General features: G+C 31.9%; 1 protein-coding gene across 1 annotated transcript in view; it reads right to left on the bottom strand.

Moving 5' to 3' along the window:
• DPH6 (diphthamine biosynthesis 6) overlaps nt 1-21,996 on the bottom strand; it is a gene marked incomplete at both ends in the record, with an annotated part of 193,480 nt that overhangs the window by 145,363 nt on the left and 26,121 nt on the right. The window lies entirely within an intron of this gene.

Genomic DNA, 21,996 nt, shown 5'->3' on the forward strand with positions numbered 1-21,996 from the left:
TAAATCACAAAGGAATTGCATATGCGTGCTCCACTGCACTTAAGTGTGAGCTGCACTGACACTGTCTCAGCCTTAACTATGGAAATCTATTGATCATTCTGGCTTAGAAGACAAACTACATAAGCAAATATTTAAAGAAAAATTAAATTAGAAAGTAATGTGATTCCCATTATTTTTTTAATGGTTATTTCCTCTGCAGGCATTTTCCTCTTAATTCTATTGAGAAAAAAAATGCATGGTTTCAAAATTAGGCAATGAGATAAATGCAAAGTAGCACAAACAAAGCAGTCATGATGAAATACATGCACAGTTTGGTTATGAAGTCACAATGAGGTCACTTAAATATATCTTATTTCTTTAAAAACTGGACTAGCCGGGTGTGGTGGCGCACGCTTGTAATCCCCGTGCCTGGGAGGCGGGGACAGGAGGATCGCGCAGGTTAGAAGCCAGCTGCGCTGGCTCAAGAGACCCTGTTTCCAAATAAAAATAGGTCTGGGAGTGTAGCCCGGAGGTAGAAGGGCTTCCAGGAACCCCAGTACCACCAAAAATTAAAAAAAAAAAAAAAAAAAAACCTGTGGACTATCTCACTGAAAATTTCTAACTTATATTAAATTCTTAATATTCTGACTGATTCTAATAAGGTGAGTGGCCTTAAATGATTTTGATGCTAAAAGCACTGTCTTAACTATAATCTGTGTTCACACATGGGTTCAAAGTAATTCAACATTTAATATGTGTTATGAAAAATTATACCTGAGTCAGTCACCAGAACATAAAGACAACATTAATATTGCTATTATAGACTAAACAAAAGCAGGAGTAGTCAGTCTTTAAAACTTCTACCGTTTTTCTAGTCTCAAACAGGAAAAGCATTTTGGGAATTCAGGACTCATTAAAGAAGCCATTTCAACTACTGTTGGAACGTAGGATTTTTTTCCTTATAAATGAAATGCTAAGAAGAGATTTAATGACCATTTTTATTTACACTTGTCAGTATTTTAGAATTTTATACTGTAAAGAGAACAGCTGACATCTGACATTGCGAAGTTTGACACTGCAAAGTTCACACACTATGTCAATTCACTGGCAAGTCCAAGACACAAAAATAAAAATAAAACTTTGATTTGTTAAAGAAAAAAATGTGCATTTCACTTTGTTTACTGCATCACAATGGTTATATTTTTACTTTACTTTGAACCCATGGTCTAAAAATAAAATGAATAAAAATAAATTTAAAATAATACAAATGTCAAATTGCCAAAATATTTTAATAAAAACAGATATCTAGGAATTTATATATGTATATGTTTTTATATCATTTTATATATTATATTTGGACTGTCTTTTTAATTCTGGAGCTTGACAAAGCTATTTATATGCTTTACCACATTAATAAGATGGCAGGTAATGATGATAGCTTGTTTGACAATATTGTCTTTGTTAGATTTGCCCCAACAGAACTAAAGATTTCCTGATTACAACTTTGTAATTTAAGTCAACTGAAAAGATTTCTGGGGAAGAGAAACAGAGAAGAGTCTGAGTGCCAGCATTCAAGTGGACTATATTACCTAAGTTTATTCTTCAGTGTGGAATACGATAAACAAGAAGGGCTCTTTCTTCTACGGTCCATGCTAGGTCGTAACCTGAACGCACTACACTAGTGTAAAAGAGAGAGCTGTGCAGGAGTCTCCAATTCACCTGCTTCTCTGCTTCACCTTCAGGATCTCGTAACCACACAGGGCCTTACAATGAAGTGTTCACTCTGTACTGTAGCTCATTGTCATGATTTTTAAACAGTTGCTTTTTTATTGTAATGAGCCAATTATGAGCCAGTCATTCAAGCAGTCATTAACAATAGATTTTTTAATTGCATTTTAAATGAATTTTATTTTGGATAAAAGCCCTTAAAAGTACCTATGGCAAAGGGTAATCATACATTGAATTAACTGTAAAATCTGTTTAATAATGACTCGTCTTTTATTTACTACAACAAAATAAATCCCAGTGAGAGTACTAAAAAATTGACAATGTCAGGAAAAAAAAGGTTGGGGAGTGGTAGAGAGAGCTGTATTCTGCATTACCATAAAATTTTAAATAAAAATATGCTTTTTTATGTTGCAATATATCATTGTTCCCAATTTTTTGATACAAATATTTCTTATGAACATAAACTTATATTTATAAAGTAAGATTTATATTTATGACAAACTATTAGTAATACCTAATATAATTATAAAACAAGCTTAAATGAAGAAAATAAACAAGCAAATTTAATGTACTGGTTTTAAATATGGCATACTAATTAAGATATGTTATTTTTGAAACTTTTAAAGCAAAACCTCCAGTGTAAAAAGCTTTTCAAAATATTTTCCACGTATGAACAGAAATATTTTTAATGAAGACAAAAAGTAACTTTAATAAAAATTTGAATAACCATAGTTATATAGTCAGCTATATAAATATCTTTAAGTTGACTGTTGGAACCTGTTAAGTTTATATATATATATATATATATATATATATATATATATATATATATACTAAATCTTCTAAAAGAGCATATAAATATTTGTATGAATAGTGAAATAAAGATTAACATTAAATTTATCTTCAAAACAATTATTAATGTGAAGTTCAAAAAGAGTACAAACATTTAAACCATATGTGTCTGTTCATATAGTTTAATTCTGAATTACCTACATTTATTTGCTACTATTAAATTATATTTAAGAACATTAAACGTGATTTAATCACTAGGACTTTTTAAACGTGTATGTTGCCATTAGAAATTCTCTCTTGAGGTTACATATGTCATACACTGACAGGGCTTCAAAGTTTTTAATTCACCAAGCTCACCCACCTGTGTAATCAGAAAGTATAGATGTACAAAATAAACATACATATGTATCCATCTGTATGTGAAAAATCTGTATGTGAAAAATTAGAAAGTGTCACTACACACTCTGACTTTATTAGAAAAATACTTTTTTTTTTTTAATGTTCAAGGTTTTTAAAACCTTGTATTTTCTGCCGGGCATGGTGGTGCACACTTGTAATCCCTGCACTTGGGAGGCAGAGACAGGAGGATTGCGCTGGTTCCAAGCCAGCCTTGATGGCTTAAGACACTGTTTAAAAAACAAAAACAAACAAACAAAAAAACCGTGTATTTTCTGCCTCAAGAATGAGCTGAGGCTCTGCAGGAGGACCATGCAGCCTCTGGTTAGTTAATCTGCTAGCAGAAAGACATGATGGACCCTGTCTGGCATCCCACACAGGGTCCATCACGTTTAAGCCTTGGAGAGCTACATTCTGCCGCCAAGACTTAATCCATAAATATTAGGAAGGTCTTCAGAGTCTTCCTTCTTCTGCCTAAGAAGTTCCATTTAATTAATGTTATCCCTTTTTATCTCAAAGTTTTAATAAATTTTGAGATTGATGCAAAATCAACAAATCTATGCCCCTGAAGATAGTAACCAGTTGCTCTAATGATTTTCTTATATACCCAAACAGTTTCCAGTTTCTTTACAAAACATGAAGAAAATGAAAGCAAAAAAGTGCTATAAAACATGCTCAGAAATTTTCAAACATACTACTTGATTAAAAAATATATTTATACAATTCAATGTTTAAGAATTTACTTTAATGAATCTAGTATTTCCATTTCACTCGACTTAGAGTTTTTATATTATAAAAATATAAATCATACACCTACCTCGAACAATTTTGAAAATTACAAATACCCAATCTTGAGGAAGGTAACACTATATTTTTTTAGTAACAGGATACAAATGATATACTCCTAATTCATTTTACTGACAGAACAAAACATCTTTCAAATCAAGATAAAATCATATCATGAATGTTAATATCATTTTGAGAAAAATAATATCTTAAGACTAGAAACGACCTTTAGGAAGAGATGTTGTGTTGCAGTGGATTATTCTTTTAGTAGTGTAACAGAATGGTCCTACCTAGTCCCTAATGGAAAATCAAAATCTGCATTTAAATGGAAATATTTTAAAACAGACAAAAGGCTCAAAGCCATGAGGAAGACCTGATTCATTACATTTTAAAAATCCAAGATGCCATGTGAGAACTTTTCCACAAGGCACTTAAGATTCTGTTTGTTTTTCTCAATTTTATCAAGAGCTTGTAGCATAACATGATTTCACAGTTTTGTTATTAACACTATTATTTCAAATTCTTACAAACTGGATCAAGTAGCTGGGCTGCAAAATTACAAGAAACAGATTTACACTTTAGGCTTAGGTAGAGGTAAGAATGTGTCTTCCATTTTCTTCCTATTTTTAACCATGCCATTTTGTAAGTCATTCTTACAAGGCAATAGCAGTTTATTGAAATCAAAGAAAATATGAGTTTCTTCAGCACTGACTCAAATCACCACTATGGTTAGAGAAAAAAAGAAAGCAAAATGTGAGGCAATATTATAACAACTGCTCTTTGAGACCCGGAAGATTATTTTCAGTTCTTCAATAGTTAGGGCAATTTTCTTAAATCCTGAAGGAGCCTGACAGCACTAAACATTTCTTAATGCTTGCATTTACTTTTACATTATAAAACAATAAAACAGCAGGATAATGTTCATGCAGTTTAGAGACTTGTAACATTACCACAAATAATTCTACTGTATTATGGCAAAACATAAGCTTTTTAAATGAAGGCTGACTAAAAAAGGGTAATCTATATTCATTGAAAACACAGAGACAAATAAAACTAAAAATATAATTTAAATGTTGTACCTAGTTTTAAAATAAGGTTTGAAAAAGTAAAATCCACACTGAATGATGTTTTTTGGTCCTAAATTAAAATACAATTAATCTCCAAGCATAATGCTTACTGGCAAGAAAAAAAGATTCCCACCTTTCTTCCCTCTGAATTTATAACACAGCATGTGACTTCTGCCACCTCAGGAATCAGTCACATTATATAATTTGATTGTTTTTCCTCATCAATGTTAAAAATAAAAAAAAACTTTACCTTAAAGATACAGGAGTTTTGAAGATGGTCATATCTGACTATTAGACTTCAAATCATGAGCCAACCTTCAGAACCTTGTCAAACTGTCCCTTTCTTAAATGAACCCATCTTCTAATTACTATGCAGGTTTTGAAACATGTCCTTACTGTTGCAAGCTCTGTCCATTTTTATACAGGAAATTTTTTGGATCTCTTCATTTAAAAAACATGAAAGACATCTTATTTGAAAGTATAACAGGAACAACAGTTCCTGCATATGTATTGGGTAAGTTTTTAACTTTCAACAGGGAACTCATTTCAACTTGAACATGATTCTTCTGGTGATAATCCTAAGAATGAGAAAGAAAAACATTCTCTGAAGTAGTGTAGTTCTCAAATTTACTCAAGGACTTCCATCTCCACAATGAATACTCTATCTTATTTCCCATTCATTACCTGCATTCCCATAAATCCCCCCAAATTTTTCAATCATCAATGGTAGATGAAATGTCATAATATTTAGTCCATCAAAAATAAAATTGACTCATGTCATCATTAGTCTATACTACACAGAAAACAATTAGGGAAGTTCCACATGGAACCACTGTAGATGATCTAAGACTCACACATATTTTAGACCAATATGGTTAAAAAATGGTCTAAATCACACAAAAAATGAGAAAACATGGCAAATTAGACTTTAAAAGGAAATGCATCCTCTCCAGTTTTATAAAGTTTTCTGAGTTTATAGGTAAAGTGTGTAAATACTGCCTTTAAAACTCTAATATTTCTATTCTAAATACCTGATAGTCCTTTAGCAGGAAACCCAGAATATCAAACCTGACAACTTGATGTGTAGTGTCAGATACAGCCTTGGTATCACCTGGGTAGGTGTTTAGAAAATTCTCAGGCTCTATCAAACCAAATGAATCAGAACCTGAGTTATGAATAAAATCACCTGGGTGATGTATGTATACAACCAAGTTTAAGACTCTCTTAATCTAAGACTATATCTGGTTCTATTACTCATTTTTCATCAAGAGGAATATAACAGTGAAGAATACAATGTATACCCCTAAAACCCATAAATATTACAGAATACGAGCCGGATGTGGTGGTAGTGCATGCTTGTAACCCTAACATTCGGGAGGCTGAGACAGGAGGATCCGGGTTCACAGACAGCCTGAGCTACTTACTGAAGCCCTTTGTAACTCAGTGAGACCCTGTTTCAAAATAAAGAATAAAAATAGGGCTGGGGATATAGCTTTGAGGTAGAATGCCCCTGGGTTCCATTATACGTGTGTGTGTGTGTGTGTGTGTGTGTGTGTGTGTGTGTGTGAGTGTATACATATATATACACACATATATATTATAGATTACAGATCACCACAACTTAAATAATCAAAGTTAAAATTTAAGCAAAACTTAGGCATTTAAATAAAAAATAAAATCTAGATCTTGCAATTCCTGTCCCCCCCCACACACACAAATCCCAAAGCACTGGGACTACAACCATATGCCACCAAGCCCAGCTAAATCCTTGCTTTTAAACTTGAAAATGCATTAAGCTGTATATATACATGTACACATCATGCATGTGAGAAATGAAAGCAAATAACAGAAAGTAAAAATTGAATGAGAATGAGAGGGAAAGTTTTTTTTTTTTTTTCTTCAGTAGAGGGTATGGAACCCAGGGGCCAGTTTACCTCCAAGCTATACCCGCACACCTAATTTTATTCTTTATTTTGAAACAGGGTCTCACTAAGTTGCAGAGGGCCTCACAAAGTAGGTGAGGCTTTCTGAGAACCATGATCCTCCTGTCTTAGCATACCAAATGCTGGAATTTCAAGTGTGTGCCACCATGCCCAGGTGAAAGGGAAAGTATTTGAATAGGGGGAATATTAAACTTTGTAAGTGTGCACAGTAAGCAAATATAGATAAGTTTATAGCTGAATTGTAGAAGAAACAAAGAACCCAGTAATTTGAAAGAGAATGACATCCGTTCTCAACAACATTTCCACTTAAAAATATGTGCCCAAGTCAGCATGGCAGTAGCACTTCCATATCAAAAGTAAGAACAATCAAGAAAAAGAAATGTCACAAAGGTAGTATTCACTAATGCATAAAATAAACAGGAAAATTAGTTCTGAGATCACAAAGAGACTAACAACAAAAAGTATATAATACCAAGAGGTTCTGTAACATTATTTTCCAAAGACTAAATAATTAGTAATATCTACTACAAAATAAACATTATTTTATTCTTATAAAAACGACTATAATAATAAGCTCCATAATTAAAGAGTTGCACAATAGTCATTTGTTTTCTATGCCATGAGAGAAAGTGCCAACATCAATATGTCAAACAAAAACAAAGAAAGCATAAAATATTTTCTATTGGATATTCAGTGGACTTAAAGTAATGGCTTAAACCTGAAGTATAATAAATTGTGCAATATGGAATATACCTAAAATATTACATGTTTTATATAAAACACATGTCCAAACAATTAATTTGCTATAATTAAGCTACTATTCTATCATCACTTTTTTCTGAAAAAAAAAAAAAAAAGAAAATCATTTCTAAATGCTACCAAATATAAGGACTCTAAAAGAAGTCAGTTGATATCACAGTATGGCGAGTTAAAAAATAAAGTTATTGGAAGAAATGTTATAGTTAACATAGCTGTGGCTATTTAAAAATAGCATGTGTCAATATCTAAATCTGGCATATGATTAGTATACAACAAAATAAAATTCAGCCCACTTTGTCAATGGTCCTCTATAGTTTCATTAAATCACCAGAAACTGACTTTTCACATTATGAAGGAAAATTACTCTATGCTTCATTCATTTACTAAACTGCCTACGCATATCTCTTTATTTGTTCCACAAATAAAAGGCAATCAAATATGGGCAGAATGCTATTCTCAACTTGTATTCACCAAATGCTATAAAGACAGAATTCCAAATGAATGTTTAACGTATATTAAAATAAAGACTGAGGATTTCAAAATATGAATAATGAATGCATAAATGGATATGAAATTTATGAAAAACAACTATACAATCTGTATCAATGGCCTTTGAAATTATCAGATACTTTAACTCATTAATTCTACATCTACAAATACATCTTAGGGATTTAATGTTTTAAAATGACAATAATTTATGCTCCCTTATCAAGGTGCTTTACTTATAGTAAAGATTAGATTCCATCTAATTTAAAAAATTAGGGAATAATTAAGAAAATTATTTTAAAGCCACATGATGAAATATTAAGTAGCTATTAAATTACGCTCATAAAATGGCTCTAATGGCCAGAAAAGAGTTCTTATGTTTTAAGATATTAAAAAAGCAATATGCAAAGTTATATGCACAAATGATTATATACATGCACACAGGAATGTGCATCTATGTAGTTATAGGATAACATATGTATATAGAAATGTCAAAATGTTAATTCTGAATGATTAGAGTTTCATATTTTTATACTTCTATGTACTTTCCTTAATTTAAAAATACATAATTGTTATAAGTACCAAAGAAAATCAAGGAAGAACTTAGATGATATTTCTTATAAAAGGCATGAAGAACAAGGATGAGGACACTACAAGGGATAATGCGACTATTTCATTGAAGCTGTATTTGCAAATAAAGTACTAAGAATTTCTTCTCAGAATAAAGACACTCTTTTTTCAGACTACCCAAAAAGTAGGAGTCGGATGAAAAATAAATTGATGGTTGAACATGAAAACATCAGAAAGTAAAATAAAATAATAAAGAAAAGTCAGCTCTTTAGAGACTAGTAACTAGACCAAGAAAACAAAAAAAAAGTTTCATTATCTAACGCCTAGGTTACTTTTACTATGCAAAAGTATTAAAAAAAATTGCAAGTAATAATTTAGAAAAATATATTTCAACATTTTAGGAGGCCTTCTCTAAGTCTGGGGTGAATATGAGGAAAGAAGGTAGCTATTATCAAATCATAACAAACTATATATTTATATACTAATTTTGTTTTCTATAAAGTTGACACAAAGACTATTCTTTTCTTTCTCCAAACAAGTAAAACACATCTGTTAACTACCCAGATAAAGAAGTACACTCAAATATGTGTAAATGGCAAGCCATGGCTTTTTACTTTAGTGACTAAGTTAATTATAAGTAATAATTTATAACACTTTTCTCTCAAACTTTTTATAAGCTTTTTTCTTGGTTGCTGATGCTTCATAATCATTTCCTTCTCAGATGCCTTGATTGGTCAATTGATTCCAAGTCAATAAAAGTATGAGATAAAGGGTAGAAAACTTTATAGTCACACTAAATCTGTTGTATAAAACAGGAATTCAGTGAATAGTAGAGACTTTTATACATAGTAGGGACTCTATCACTTAACCACAGACAAAAAAATATCAATATGTTTGGCATATTAAACTGTATAAAATTTTCAGAAGTTAAGTTTCACATATATCATAATATTGTTTTTCTAAAATACACAATATAAAGCAAAGTAAAAGAGCTTGAAGGAGAAAGAAAAGCACTGAGAGCTGAAGATGAAATTTCCAAATATGGAGGAACTCCATCCACATGCAGGCCCTCTGTTAGTCTAAAATTAAATTTTATAGATGCTACCAAGTCTCTGATAGAATTTATCATAACTCCCCAAAGACTATCTAAATTAGATGATACTTCCACAAACAAGGAGGAGTGTCTGGTTTTACAAAGCAACTAACTGAAAAAGGAAAGTAAATAGCTTTTAAGCCATGATTTCAGGATACACTGAATTAGAAGTTTGATTTGATTTGATCTCTAAATCATGACTTCACCTTTGTGGAAGCAATGCAAAAACTATGTCAATACTTTGCTGATGAGCAGGATAGATAGCAGATCTATAGAAAACTAGCTGGTCGTGGTGGCATATGTCTGAAATCCTAGAACTTAGAAGAGAATTTCAAGTTCGAGGCCAGACCAGCAAGTTAGCAAGATGCTCAGCAACTTAGTGAGATATGTTTTAAGATTTAAAAATTAAAAAAGGGCTGGGAGTGTGCATTCAAGGCAGAATGCCCATGAGTTTAATTCCCAGTACCAATGAACAAGAAAAATGATAAATTATTTCAAGGTATTACTTAAAAGTATAAGCTAAGTCAAGAATCAGGTGTATTATTCCCCATTGAGGTACAAAGAGAATAACACTGAGCTTTAGGAAATATAGAATTCTTTGGATAAACAGTAAGACTGGCCATTAAGGATGGACACCAAAATACTGAAAAAAAGAGGAAAATTATAAGGAATGTTCAAAACTTTTAAAAAAGCAATCAATCTTGAATAGTTTATAGCAGTAACTTTCTGCCTTAAAACTCAAAGTGCTAACAATGTACCTTAGTCATCTATATCTATGCCTTAATCAAACATCTCATTCTACAACTTACACCAAGTGTAAAGATTATAAATAATGGTTACATAACATGTGACTTTATCTTCACACCTCTTTCATTCATCATTTTATTGAAGCTCAAAGAATCTCATGCTGTTTTCTCATAACTTTTCAAGTTGTTGGTAATGTGTCCATTTTCTGCCTACAATGTTTTCTTAGTTAAGAAACTTTTAGTAGGTGGTCACCTAAAAGACCTTTTAAAAAATTGGATCCTGGAAATACCCAATTACTTTTGGCCTGTATCAATCTAGAAAGCAAGTCAAAGCAGATGCTGCAATGTATAAGATTTGAGATTATATTTACCAGTGTCAAAGTACTTAAAAGATTAGTGAGAGAAATTTTAATGTACAGTACACAAAAGAACATAGCTAACAAGAAGCAGATCAACAGATAAACCATGACAAAAAGATAGCAATAAAGATTATGAGCAATATTCAATTGCTTCAAAGCAAGAATTAGTATGTTACCTAGTGACAAAATATTAATGTAGCACTTCACTTTTATTGCTGCTTCTCATATGATCTATTCTACATGGATTATCCTATTAAATGCGCACAATACTCTTCTCATTCAGGTACTATTATTAGTTTTATTTCAGAAATATGAAGGCCAAGCCAAGAGAAGGTAACAAACCAAGGTCATACCATGTGGTAGTACCTAGAACACAGGTAAGTCTAGCCCCAGAGTCTTTCCTTATCCCTTGAAGGGAAAACAACAACAAACAGAAAAACATTTACTATTAAATGGAGGATTGGTTTTCTTATATATATTTAATTAGAAAGATATTATTGGTCATCATTAAAAGAAAATATACCTTATGAAAGGGGTTCTCAACCCCTTTTTGGTCTTACCCATTTGCAATGGTGTTCCCAGTGATAGAGCTGAAGAAGAAATACCAGCAGCTGATCCTTATTTACCTACCCTGTAGGAGATATCAGGATTTCTGCCCCACCTTGAGAATTCCACAATACACATACACATACACCTTTTGTTTGTAAGCAGTACTACTGGATCTACCCAAATCCTGCTTGTGGCTCCAAAAGATTTTTAAGTAAAATGTATACTCAAGGATTTGCCATGTTTTTCTCCTTCAAAACTTGTGAAAAAAAATAACATAATTCAGCCGGGCGTGGTGGCGCACTTTGTAATCCCCATGCTTGGGAGGCAAAGAAAGGAGGATCGCACAGATTCAAATCTAGTCGCACTGGCTTACGAGACTCTGTTTCCAAATAAACATATAAAAAATTGGTATCTGGGAGTGTAGCCCGGAAGTAGAAGCATTTCCAGGAACCCCAGTACCACCAAAAAAAAAAAAAAAAAAAATCACATAATTCACTATCAACTCATAATAAAGAAAACTGAATTAGTAAAAATGATAGCATGCTATTTATTCCCTCAGTTTTAATGTGTATCATTCAGCAGCAGTAATGACCATTTATATTGTACCACCTTGAAAAAATTTAAGAATCTTTTTGCAGACTGCTATAAAATTGTTGTTGACATTTTAATTAAAAAAAGATATGTATGTAGAATAAACAGGACGTTTCCTCTAACAACCTGCAGTGGCTGCTCCATTGTTTCTTTGTACAGTCTTGGTAAATTATGCAGGCTCTCACTAGACAGAGAAGCTGAATTTCACTGTCTTCAGTAATGTAATGTACATTCATCACTATTTTAATTAAGCAGATCCTTAATTTGGTACTCTCATTGCAAAGAAAAAACCTCACTCCATTTTTTTCCTTTTTGGTAGACAGTATCTTGTCAGTCTTATAAGATAAAATTTAATTTTAAGCATGATTTTTACTGCAACAAGTCATTACTATAAAAGGAAAAATCATATATAGTTTATTATGTTTTTCATTCTATAAATTTAAAGCCCTGGTTCCTTCTCTATAATGATTAAAAAGATACTTTTGTGATTGTCAATTTTAACCCAAGAGATAAAATATGTGACTTATTATAATATTACATTCAATGTTACTCAAACCAATATGAAACATGAATAAAAACTTTACTAGGAAAACAGCACTTCACTAAATATTAAGAGAATTAAATTCAGAAGTCCTTTGTGTAAGACGATTTTTACTATTTGTTTTAGGAAATGTCTGAATCTTTAGCTAATTCCATCCTTATAGAATACAAGAGTTTTTTTCATCTTGAAGGCAAGTTATGAATATTTTGTTGTTCATTTTCTATTATCATTTGTAACTAAAATAAATTTTAATTAAAATTAGACAACTGTACTGGATGTGGCTTGTTTAAATGATTCACAGTATTTAAAGAAATAATATTACATAGCCACATTAGATTGTACACTTTTATACCTATGGTATTTCAAATATTATATATCAATATGGGAACCCCTGATGTTCAGTATATGTTAACTGAGCATCTTTTATATGCCAGGTACAGAACTGTATGTTATTAATCTAAAGAAAGACAAATGTCTTATTACACAAAACAAAAGGAGTTTTAACCATCAATAAAATACCAACGAACAGTACAGTATTAGTGGCTTTTAAACTTGATTCCCTGGAAGGACATAGACTCTAGGCCCCATTTCCACTCCAACCACATTAGATCCATTTTCATCTATTTTACATATGAGTATTTTTTTGCAGCTGGTACAGAAAACAAAAGCCACTTAGAAAGCATGAATTAAGTCTCTAGCTGACAATTAAGAACATAGGTAAATGAAAAAGTATTCTGTTTATTCCCTGATATTACAAAAGAGAAAAATTTAGAACTATTTTCCTTGAATTTTATTGATCATCAGTTTTCATAAATTGCCAAATATTGTTTGGTGTATAAATTTTCTACTAAAATCAAAGTTGTAAAGAAGACAGTCTGTTTTAAGACATTTAAAAATAAGATCTGTAGGGAGATGAAAGTAAATGCACATCTTACTTTATCTTTCCACATTACCAAGGAATTTGTGCCAACTTTCAGATTCACAGAAATCAAGTTGACCAACAGATTTTAAGATGTAAATAAAGTACATAGATGTATTCTGCATTCTAAATTTCATATTAAAATTTCCCTGTATAAAACAAAGCCATTTACCTTTGCAGTATAATCTTTCAATAGTTGTCATTTTAGCATCTAATAATGACTTGACAAATTCATATACATTGCCTCTAATCCCTCACAACAACCTCAAAAGACAAGCTATTTTTACTTGTATTTTACATATAAGAAAGCAGGCTCAAAGGTTTGAAATTTTCTTTAATATTATACAATGAATACATGGAGAAACTATGATTTGGGTCTACATTTTTTATTAAAAATATTTTCAGAAGCAAAATAAACTTGATCAGAAAATATTCATCAAATATGATGCCTGCTTTTATCATCAATTATTGACTTCACATCTAGTTGCACTTTGTAGTGAAAACTTACCTATCCCCATTGTATCATCAGATAGGTACCAAAGAAGAGAGAAGATGAAATCTAAGACTTAAATCAGTGCTGATAAATGGCAGACACTTCAGACATTGTTTAGCTCCCTAAGTTTTAATTTAAATAATGTTGTCTAATTGAGGAACAAGGAAAAGTTGAGTTGTAGGCAGCCACTCAGATTCTAATTAAATAGGAGAAACCAGTACAAAGGAAGTAAATTACTTTCCTAAACTATTATTGGAGTTCAACTTCAAAAAGATATTTCATGAAGAGACTGTACAGCTTGTAAGATTCCTTCTATCTCAAATTACTCTGATGAATGTCTTATAAAAAATTGATATATACCACTAGGTAACAAGAGGTAACCAATAATTCTAAATGAAAACTCAGAATGGTCTTGTTTCTTTTGTTTAAATTAAAACCCCTAGTGAAAAACTAGAATGTCTACTTAAGAAAAAGGGGTCTCTTTCTGCACAAAAATTAAATTTAAATACCCCACTTCTTACCTGAATATTTCAAATCATCTACATCTAGCTACTATTCACTAAAAGACTATAGAGGGCACTATTGCATCAGCTTTGAAGCTTTACAATATGTCCAAAAATATAAAACTATAATTTAATTTCTCTTAAGGGTCAAATGCATGGAAATCTACTAAGCCTAATGTAAAGAAAAAAAAAATCTCAACCTATGTTTTTCTAAAATAGGCTGACTTAAAGGGGGGGGCAACTGTCAAATTGAGAACACTGCACTGCGCACATTCTACATTTCCTTTTGTGGTGCTTTCATGAGAAAGGTAACTAATCATAGCACCTCCTTATCCATTGGAAACAGCACCCCACTGCAGAATCTCTTCACAATCAATAAGAAAATGAATGTGGCACCTCATGCAATCTTTCCATAATTCTATCAAGAAAAATAATGCAGTCTGTTTGCATACTTTTGTCTAAAAGGCCAATTCCATTTGTCCCCTCTTTGGGTAAAATGACAGCGACACATCAATCACTTCCATGAAAATAAACACATTGAAAAAAATAATAAGATCCAAAATTAAATTATTCACCTTCTTAAACATGATTTTGTTACACAGAAAATAAAAACTGCAAGCTTTTCCACAGAGACAAACATTTTTAGCTACTATACTGTGGTCTAAAATAAATGTTACATATAACAATACTCAAGAATCTTGTAATTACATATGAATATCACTGAATTAAACTTTAATGTATTTCTTGTTCCCTCATATCATTCCTGTTACAATTCAAAAACTAATTAAATATACAGCATTAAAGATTTTTTAATACATGTTTGCAATGTATACAATAAGATCAAAATATACAATATATGGCTTATTAAACTACCACTTAATTTTATCAATTGTCTACTCCCCCAAGTTTATTTTTATACTAAAAATGATGCAAAAAGTAAAGGAAAATAAATGATCTCATTAGGGTAATTTTTTTCTGTTTTGTTTGTTTGTTTGTGTGATACTGGGGATGGAACCCAGGGGCAGTGTACCTCCAAGCTAAACCCCCAGCCCTATTTTTTAGTATTTTTTTATTTTTTGAAACAGGGGTCTCACTGAGTTGCAAAAGGCCTTACTAAGTAGCTGAGGCTGATCACAAACCCCAAACTGTGATCCTCCAGTCTCTGCCTTCCAAATGCTGGGATTACAAGCTTGCACTATGCCTGGCTTCATTTGAGTAATTAAAAAAAAAAGTCCTGAACTGTTGAACCTCTATTAGAAACATACGCATTAGCCATTAGAATTATAATATTACGGCCAAATGTAAAAGAATGGAAGATAATCCATTAACATATCAAATGATATCACCATATCATAATAGGTAGATCAATATTAATACAGGTACCATCATAAAACTAAGGCCTCAATATAAAATCCCAAGTTCTCTAGAAAAATAGTATATAACTCCTTTTGCTATTCTCAGACTTCCAGAAAGATTATCACCTTCTCTAAAGTCAAAGTGCAGAACTGTTAAAGTGCTAAAAGTTCTTCAATAATATGTCAACCTATTTATAAATCAGAGGGAAAGGTGCTATAGATGGTAAATATTTCATTTTATTACACAAACTCCAATTTAACAAGTTATTTTCAGCCAATAAAAGTCAAAAGTAAAGCATTGTTAAAGTCCCTGCTACTGACTCTGAGCTTTAACTTATTTAACCTCACCAAAATGCTACTTAAGTATTCCTTCCTTAAATTATTAATTTATGAGTTTTCCTTAGTCTCCTCCAGAGGCAAGACACTTTGTAGATATGTTGAATATATGTAAATAAACAGAAAGCTTTTATAATGGTCTAAAAATACACCAAGCATAATAAAACAACCCTATTTGATGAATGCTGAATGCACAATCTTATGAATCAAGTTTATACAAATGGACTACGTAATTTTAAAAATCTGCCACATCTTCCAGAAATACACAAATTTAGAAAAATTAAACATAAGCCTTTTGCCTCTTATTGATTTGGTAAAATAAGTGCTTATAACCAAATCAAAGTGTGCTGTGACTGTGAAGTTGCATCTGATTTTAAAGAAATATAAAAGAAAGTATCATCAACTATGAGAAAATGTATTTGCAATATTGTTTTTCATCTACCACAAGATGATTACAAAAAAATGAATCAGGTAGTACATTTTAAATATTCAGCATTTTAACTGGATATTTTAGCTTATTATTGTAGAACCATAGCACATTAAAATCAATTTGGGTTAACTTATACAGAGCTTCGTTGTGAGTAATAGCTGCTAAAAGGATGCAGCATTGTTGATTCATATACAAGCATTTTACTTAACTATATAGGATAATAGCAGTGCTCCTAAAGAAGTATAAAAAGCAAAGCAATTAGCAGTCATTACTGTTAATTAGTGCTCACATTACATTCCTTTGGATGAATCTCCTTTAAGTTGAATATTTTTGAAAGTTTGCCAAATCTTGCCTAGGTAAGTATAAGCCGTCAACTACCAGTAAGCAGAATGAAAAGCAGGGACAGAACAGCATCCAATTAGTATGTCTAAGTTTTTAAACAGGAAAAGGGTTGAGGGGAATGAGTAAAACTAGAAACTCATACTTCACATTCTGCAATCTCACTGATAAAAGGAGGAAATGTGTGTTTATCAAACTTGCTGTGAGTGCACAGTTCATTTAGAGTCCTGTAAACAATCGCCTGGCTTGCCCACTTCCAAATGCATGTGAAAATCTTAAGAGATTCAGAGCATTATATTCAGCAAACAAGGTTACTCCAATGACGCCCTGGAAATGGGAAATTTGGAAAATGTGGCAATCAGAGGTTTAGAACTGACCAGAAAAAAACCCTGAGGCTGGCTTACCATCCATCTTTCACCACCCGCCAGGCAGTCTCTGTCTATTCAGTTTTAAAACAACGGAGTGAATAAATATATATGCCTAACCAGAGCATTATCTTTATTGCTTAGAAAATAAAAGACATCTGCCAAAGTAATGACAATAATAATTATAATAACAATAATAATGATAAATATATATTTAAAAAATCTCTCAAACTCAGCTTTCATGAACCAGCTCTAAGAGAAAAACAGGCTCTTTGAACGTTCAGTAAGGACCCAGGGAATGGCTGATATCCTGTTGATTATCAGGTTTCCTTTCCCTTATACCATTCTGTGCATTTTTAAATAATGTCCTAATCTTCAACAAAGAAACTTCAAAAGTACTATGAGCTCACTGAATGAAAAAAATTAAAAAGCTCAAATGTGCAAAAATTATATAAATATTCTTACTGCTATTCACATACAGGCTTTACATATGTTTCATATTTTTCTACACAAATACTTCCATGAATACATTTTACAAAAATGTGATTAAACAGTGTATTTTATAATCTGTTTTCTTCTCTTAACATATACAGATGTATTTCTCAACTTCATTTTTTATGCTACACAGCAGTACACTGTAAGAATACATTATAATTTAGAGTGCCAATCATTTCTAAATATTCATATATATTTATATCCATATATATCTGTAATACACACACACACACACACACACACACACACACACACACACACACCTGAAAGTATTTCCTTAGTATAAATTCTTCAAAGTGAAATTGTTTGGTAAAAAAGGGTCTATTTTTTGTTTGATGAATTCTGCCGAATTACCCTCCAGAAAGGGTGAACCAATTTATAGGATCCCTGGCAGAACATAAGAGTCCCCATTTCTCCGGTCTAATTTCTTATTCCTGTCAGTGATAGCTTGCATTTTTGAATTACCAATAATGAACTTTTCTCTCTTTCTTTTCGCCATTTGAATTTCTTTTTCTCTGAAATACCTGTTCATATCCCTAGCCATATCTTTATTTGGAGGCATATTTTTAAATATCCAATAAATAATGAGGGATTCTTTATCAAATGCTTATTTTATAAGAAGAGGTTTATTAGAAAGGATAGTACTACCTGCACATTCAAGATCCTATGATGGATGGTAACGTCATGAGCCTATTTTACAACATTTACATTGTAAAAGGGGATTTCCCAACTTACCCAAAAGAAAAACTAAAAGCTGAAGTAGGATTGCAAATATTTCACTGAAACTACGTTATATTTTTTACTGTTCTGTTATTCCAGAAAAAAATTTAAACATTTTTAAAATATGAATTATCTTATTAGATATTTTACTAAATCAAGAAAGGAGATTAAAATGATAGATAAGTTCTTCATGCTATTATCTTAGAACAAGGACCAAATTAAAATGTGTCATTCATATGAAAATAATATGTAAGAAAAAAATGACAAAATGTTTTCCTTCCTCCTGCCTAAATTAATTCAATTATTTAGTGTACCTCTCACAGAAGAAACTTATCAAGTAGACAAATATACTAGTTCTTAACACATCTTCACAAATAGTTTGGATTAATATGTAATTTCAAACTACTCATTTTTTTCTATTCAAATAAATCATAGTTTAAAAATCTGCAAAGCTGCTATCTTGAATAGTGCTTTTCAAACTGTCTGTGTGAAGTGTCACTTTTTTAATCATTTCTAAAACTCTAAAGACAGAAACTTTTGTAAGATACAAAAAACTGAAAACACTAGAAAACAAATAAATAAAACAAAATGTCTGAAAGATGCAAAATACACAGCTGAATTTTATTATTGGAATAAACTAATAATGTTAATATCAGATACAAGTTTATTCTTTCAAACTACTATAAAATTTATAAATTATTATTTACAATTTCTGTATGTATTTTATCTTGAACCAAACACAAACATTTCATGGACTAGCACCCGAATAATCTCTCCACCATACTTTGAGGAGGCATTGATTTAAAACTATTTTGAGCAGAGCATGGTGGCACACGCTTGTAATCCCCGTGCTTTGGAGGCTGACACAGGAGGATTGCACAGGTTCAAAGCCAGCCTCAGCTACTTAGTGAGGCTCTCAGCAAATTAGTGCGACCCTGTTTCCAAATAAAATATAAAATAGGTCTGGGAGTATAGCCCGGAGGTAGAAAGCCCATGGATTCCATCCCCAGTACCACCAAAAAAATAAAAATAAAAATTAATAAAAACTAAAACTATTTTGATAGCTTTATGAGATGAAATACAGATAGACCACTTCAACAGATGACTTAAGAATACACTTACCCCATACAGAACCATATGCCCACCTCCCTATCAATCTACATAGGCCATACTGATTTATATATGCATTGATATATAGTAATATCTACATGAATTAATACAAATGTGGTGCTGGGAGGCAGCAGAATATATAAAGGTACACATTCTATTACTGTTTAACCTTAACCTATATGTACCTAAATTTACTTATCTGCAAAATAGAGATAATAAGTCCTATTGGTCTGATGTAATAATAAATTAGAATCCCTATTTTTTCTTCAAATAATCTTTAATAACTCAAAAAGCAATTTATTTATTATGCTTTTATTGGTGCAATATAGTCTCACATCACAATGTAATTCATGGTGATAGTGACATCCATGCACACATCACTTGGTAGGCTTTCTCCCTAGAATATCTTAATAAAACTATTCAACAGTTATTACAAACACTAAGTCCTGAAAGAAATTACACCACTGGATATCCACCAAATTGACTGTAATTTGGGGAAATCTTCCACAGTATACCTAATGAAAATATACAACAAAAATTTTTGAGAACCTCTTTATAGTCAAGGTATTATGATAAGAAATGTAGAATATCCAAGCTGAAAAGTACACAGTACAGTCCAGAGATTATAAACTAGCAGAAAGAATATATTATATATGCAAATAATTATGCAACTAAGGCATAATATAACTATTCATAAAAGCAACTAAAATGATAAAACTTTTAAAAGATAGAAAAATAGAAGCAATATTTGAGAAAGCCAGGAGCCATGCCTTTTTTATCTTTATCCTTAAATCCAAAGGCCTATTTAGAATCAACCAGTCCCCAAGCCAGTGGCTCTTTCTAAAGCCACCATTACTTTTTATCTGAAATTTTAAGATGACACTTAATACTCTTTTCTCTTTGAGTTCCTAATGTCTTTCTTGAGAGATATACAGGATTCTTGTTTGCTCTCAGTTTCTACTTTCATTTGACTCTCTACTTTAGAAGTCCCAGAAAACCCCTCTATCTCACAGCACATAGCATAGCATCTGGTACAAACTAAGAGGACAACTGATTCCTGACTTGAAGAGTCATTATATTCTTCCCAGGCTATAGAGTTTTCTAAAATCAGTGGTTAAAAACAGTAGTTCTCAAATGTTCGAATAGAACTGACCACTGTGAAAATAAGATTAAAAATTTAATCTCTCTCCCTTCACATTTACATCTACAAAATACTTTCACAAAATTTCAGGGTTCCAAAACACTTCTGTATTAACATGTTGAACCCCACTATATTGAACCCCAGTAGTGTCATTCTTATTAGCTTTTTGTGATCAAGTTCATAGTATATGACCAGAATTGGAAGAATTTAGATGAGCATTAAGAAAGTCACAGAAATAGCTATGAGAGCAATAAAAATGTTTGAAGCTGAAATTATTAAAGGCTCAAAAGGGAAGAACATGGGTTATTCATTGAATTATGATTCTCCATTCTCTCTCCACCTCCATGCAAAATTACTTCTTACCCACAAAGGATCTGAAATTAAAATAGACTATAGGTCATTTTAATGGCTCCAGAACCCATCTTGTAGTAGGCAGCAGAGAATCTTGACAAAGAAAGGAGAGGGAGGGAAGGAGCAAAGAACAGAGGGAAAGAGGGAGAGAGAGAGAAAAAGAAATGAATGCCTGGTAAATAATTTATAACACTTCTAATTTCTCAATGTATTTTTATAAGTATATAAGACCTAAATTAACTGAATTTTGTCAAGAAAAGTTTACCAATTAAACTTACAATTAATTGCTCATGGAGCAATCATTGTACAAGTACATAAAGTAATCACTTTGTTCAGCAATATGGAGGATATAAATAAGTATGCTATAACTCTACTGGTAATAAGAGGGCATTTGCATACAGGAGCACATGTAGTAATTTTCTTCTACTTCTGTACATTCAAAACACCATTTTAAAAATCTCTGAATTCAGCTGGGCGTGGTGGCGCAAGCTTGTAATCCCTGGTGGCTGAGACAGGAGGATCACGCAGGTTCGAAGGCAGCCTCATCTACTTAGTGAGGCTCTCAGCAACTTAGTGAGACCGTATTTCCAAATAAAATATAAAATAGGTCTGGGAGCATAACACAGAGTTAGAAAGCCCCTTGGTCCCAGTACCACACACAAACACACACACACAAAAAAAAACCTCAATTCATTAAATAGTATTAGCAAAGTCTAAATCCTCTAAACTCAGTTCATCTAACTTTCAAATGAAAGTCTTTGCTTGAGGCTTTTTTAAGAAGGAATTAATAGAAAATACACTGCTTAAGTGTTTTTTTTGTTGTTGTTGTTGTTTTTGTTTTGGTGGTACTGGGATTCCTGGAAGCCCTTCTACCTCCGGACTACACTCCCAGACCTATTTTATACTTTTTGTTTGGAAACAGGGTCTCTTAAGCCAGTGCAGCTGGCTTCAAACCTGCACAATCCTCCTGTCCGCCTCCCAAGCGCGGGGATTACAAGCTTGCGCCTCCACACCCAGCAACACTGTTTAAGTTTTAAAGATCAGCGTGAAGCTA

The sequence above is a fragment of the Muscardinus avellanarius genome (genome assembly GCF_963383645.1).
Source record: "Muscardinus avellanarius genome assembly, chromosome: 12".
Classification (NCBI taxonomy): Eukaryota; Metazoa; Chordata; class Mammalia; order Rodentia; family Gliridae; genus Muscardinus; species Muscardinus avellanarius.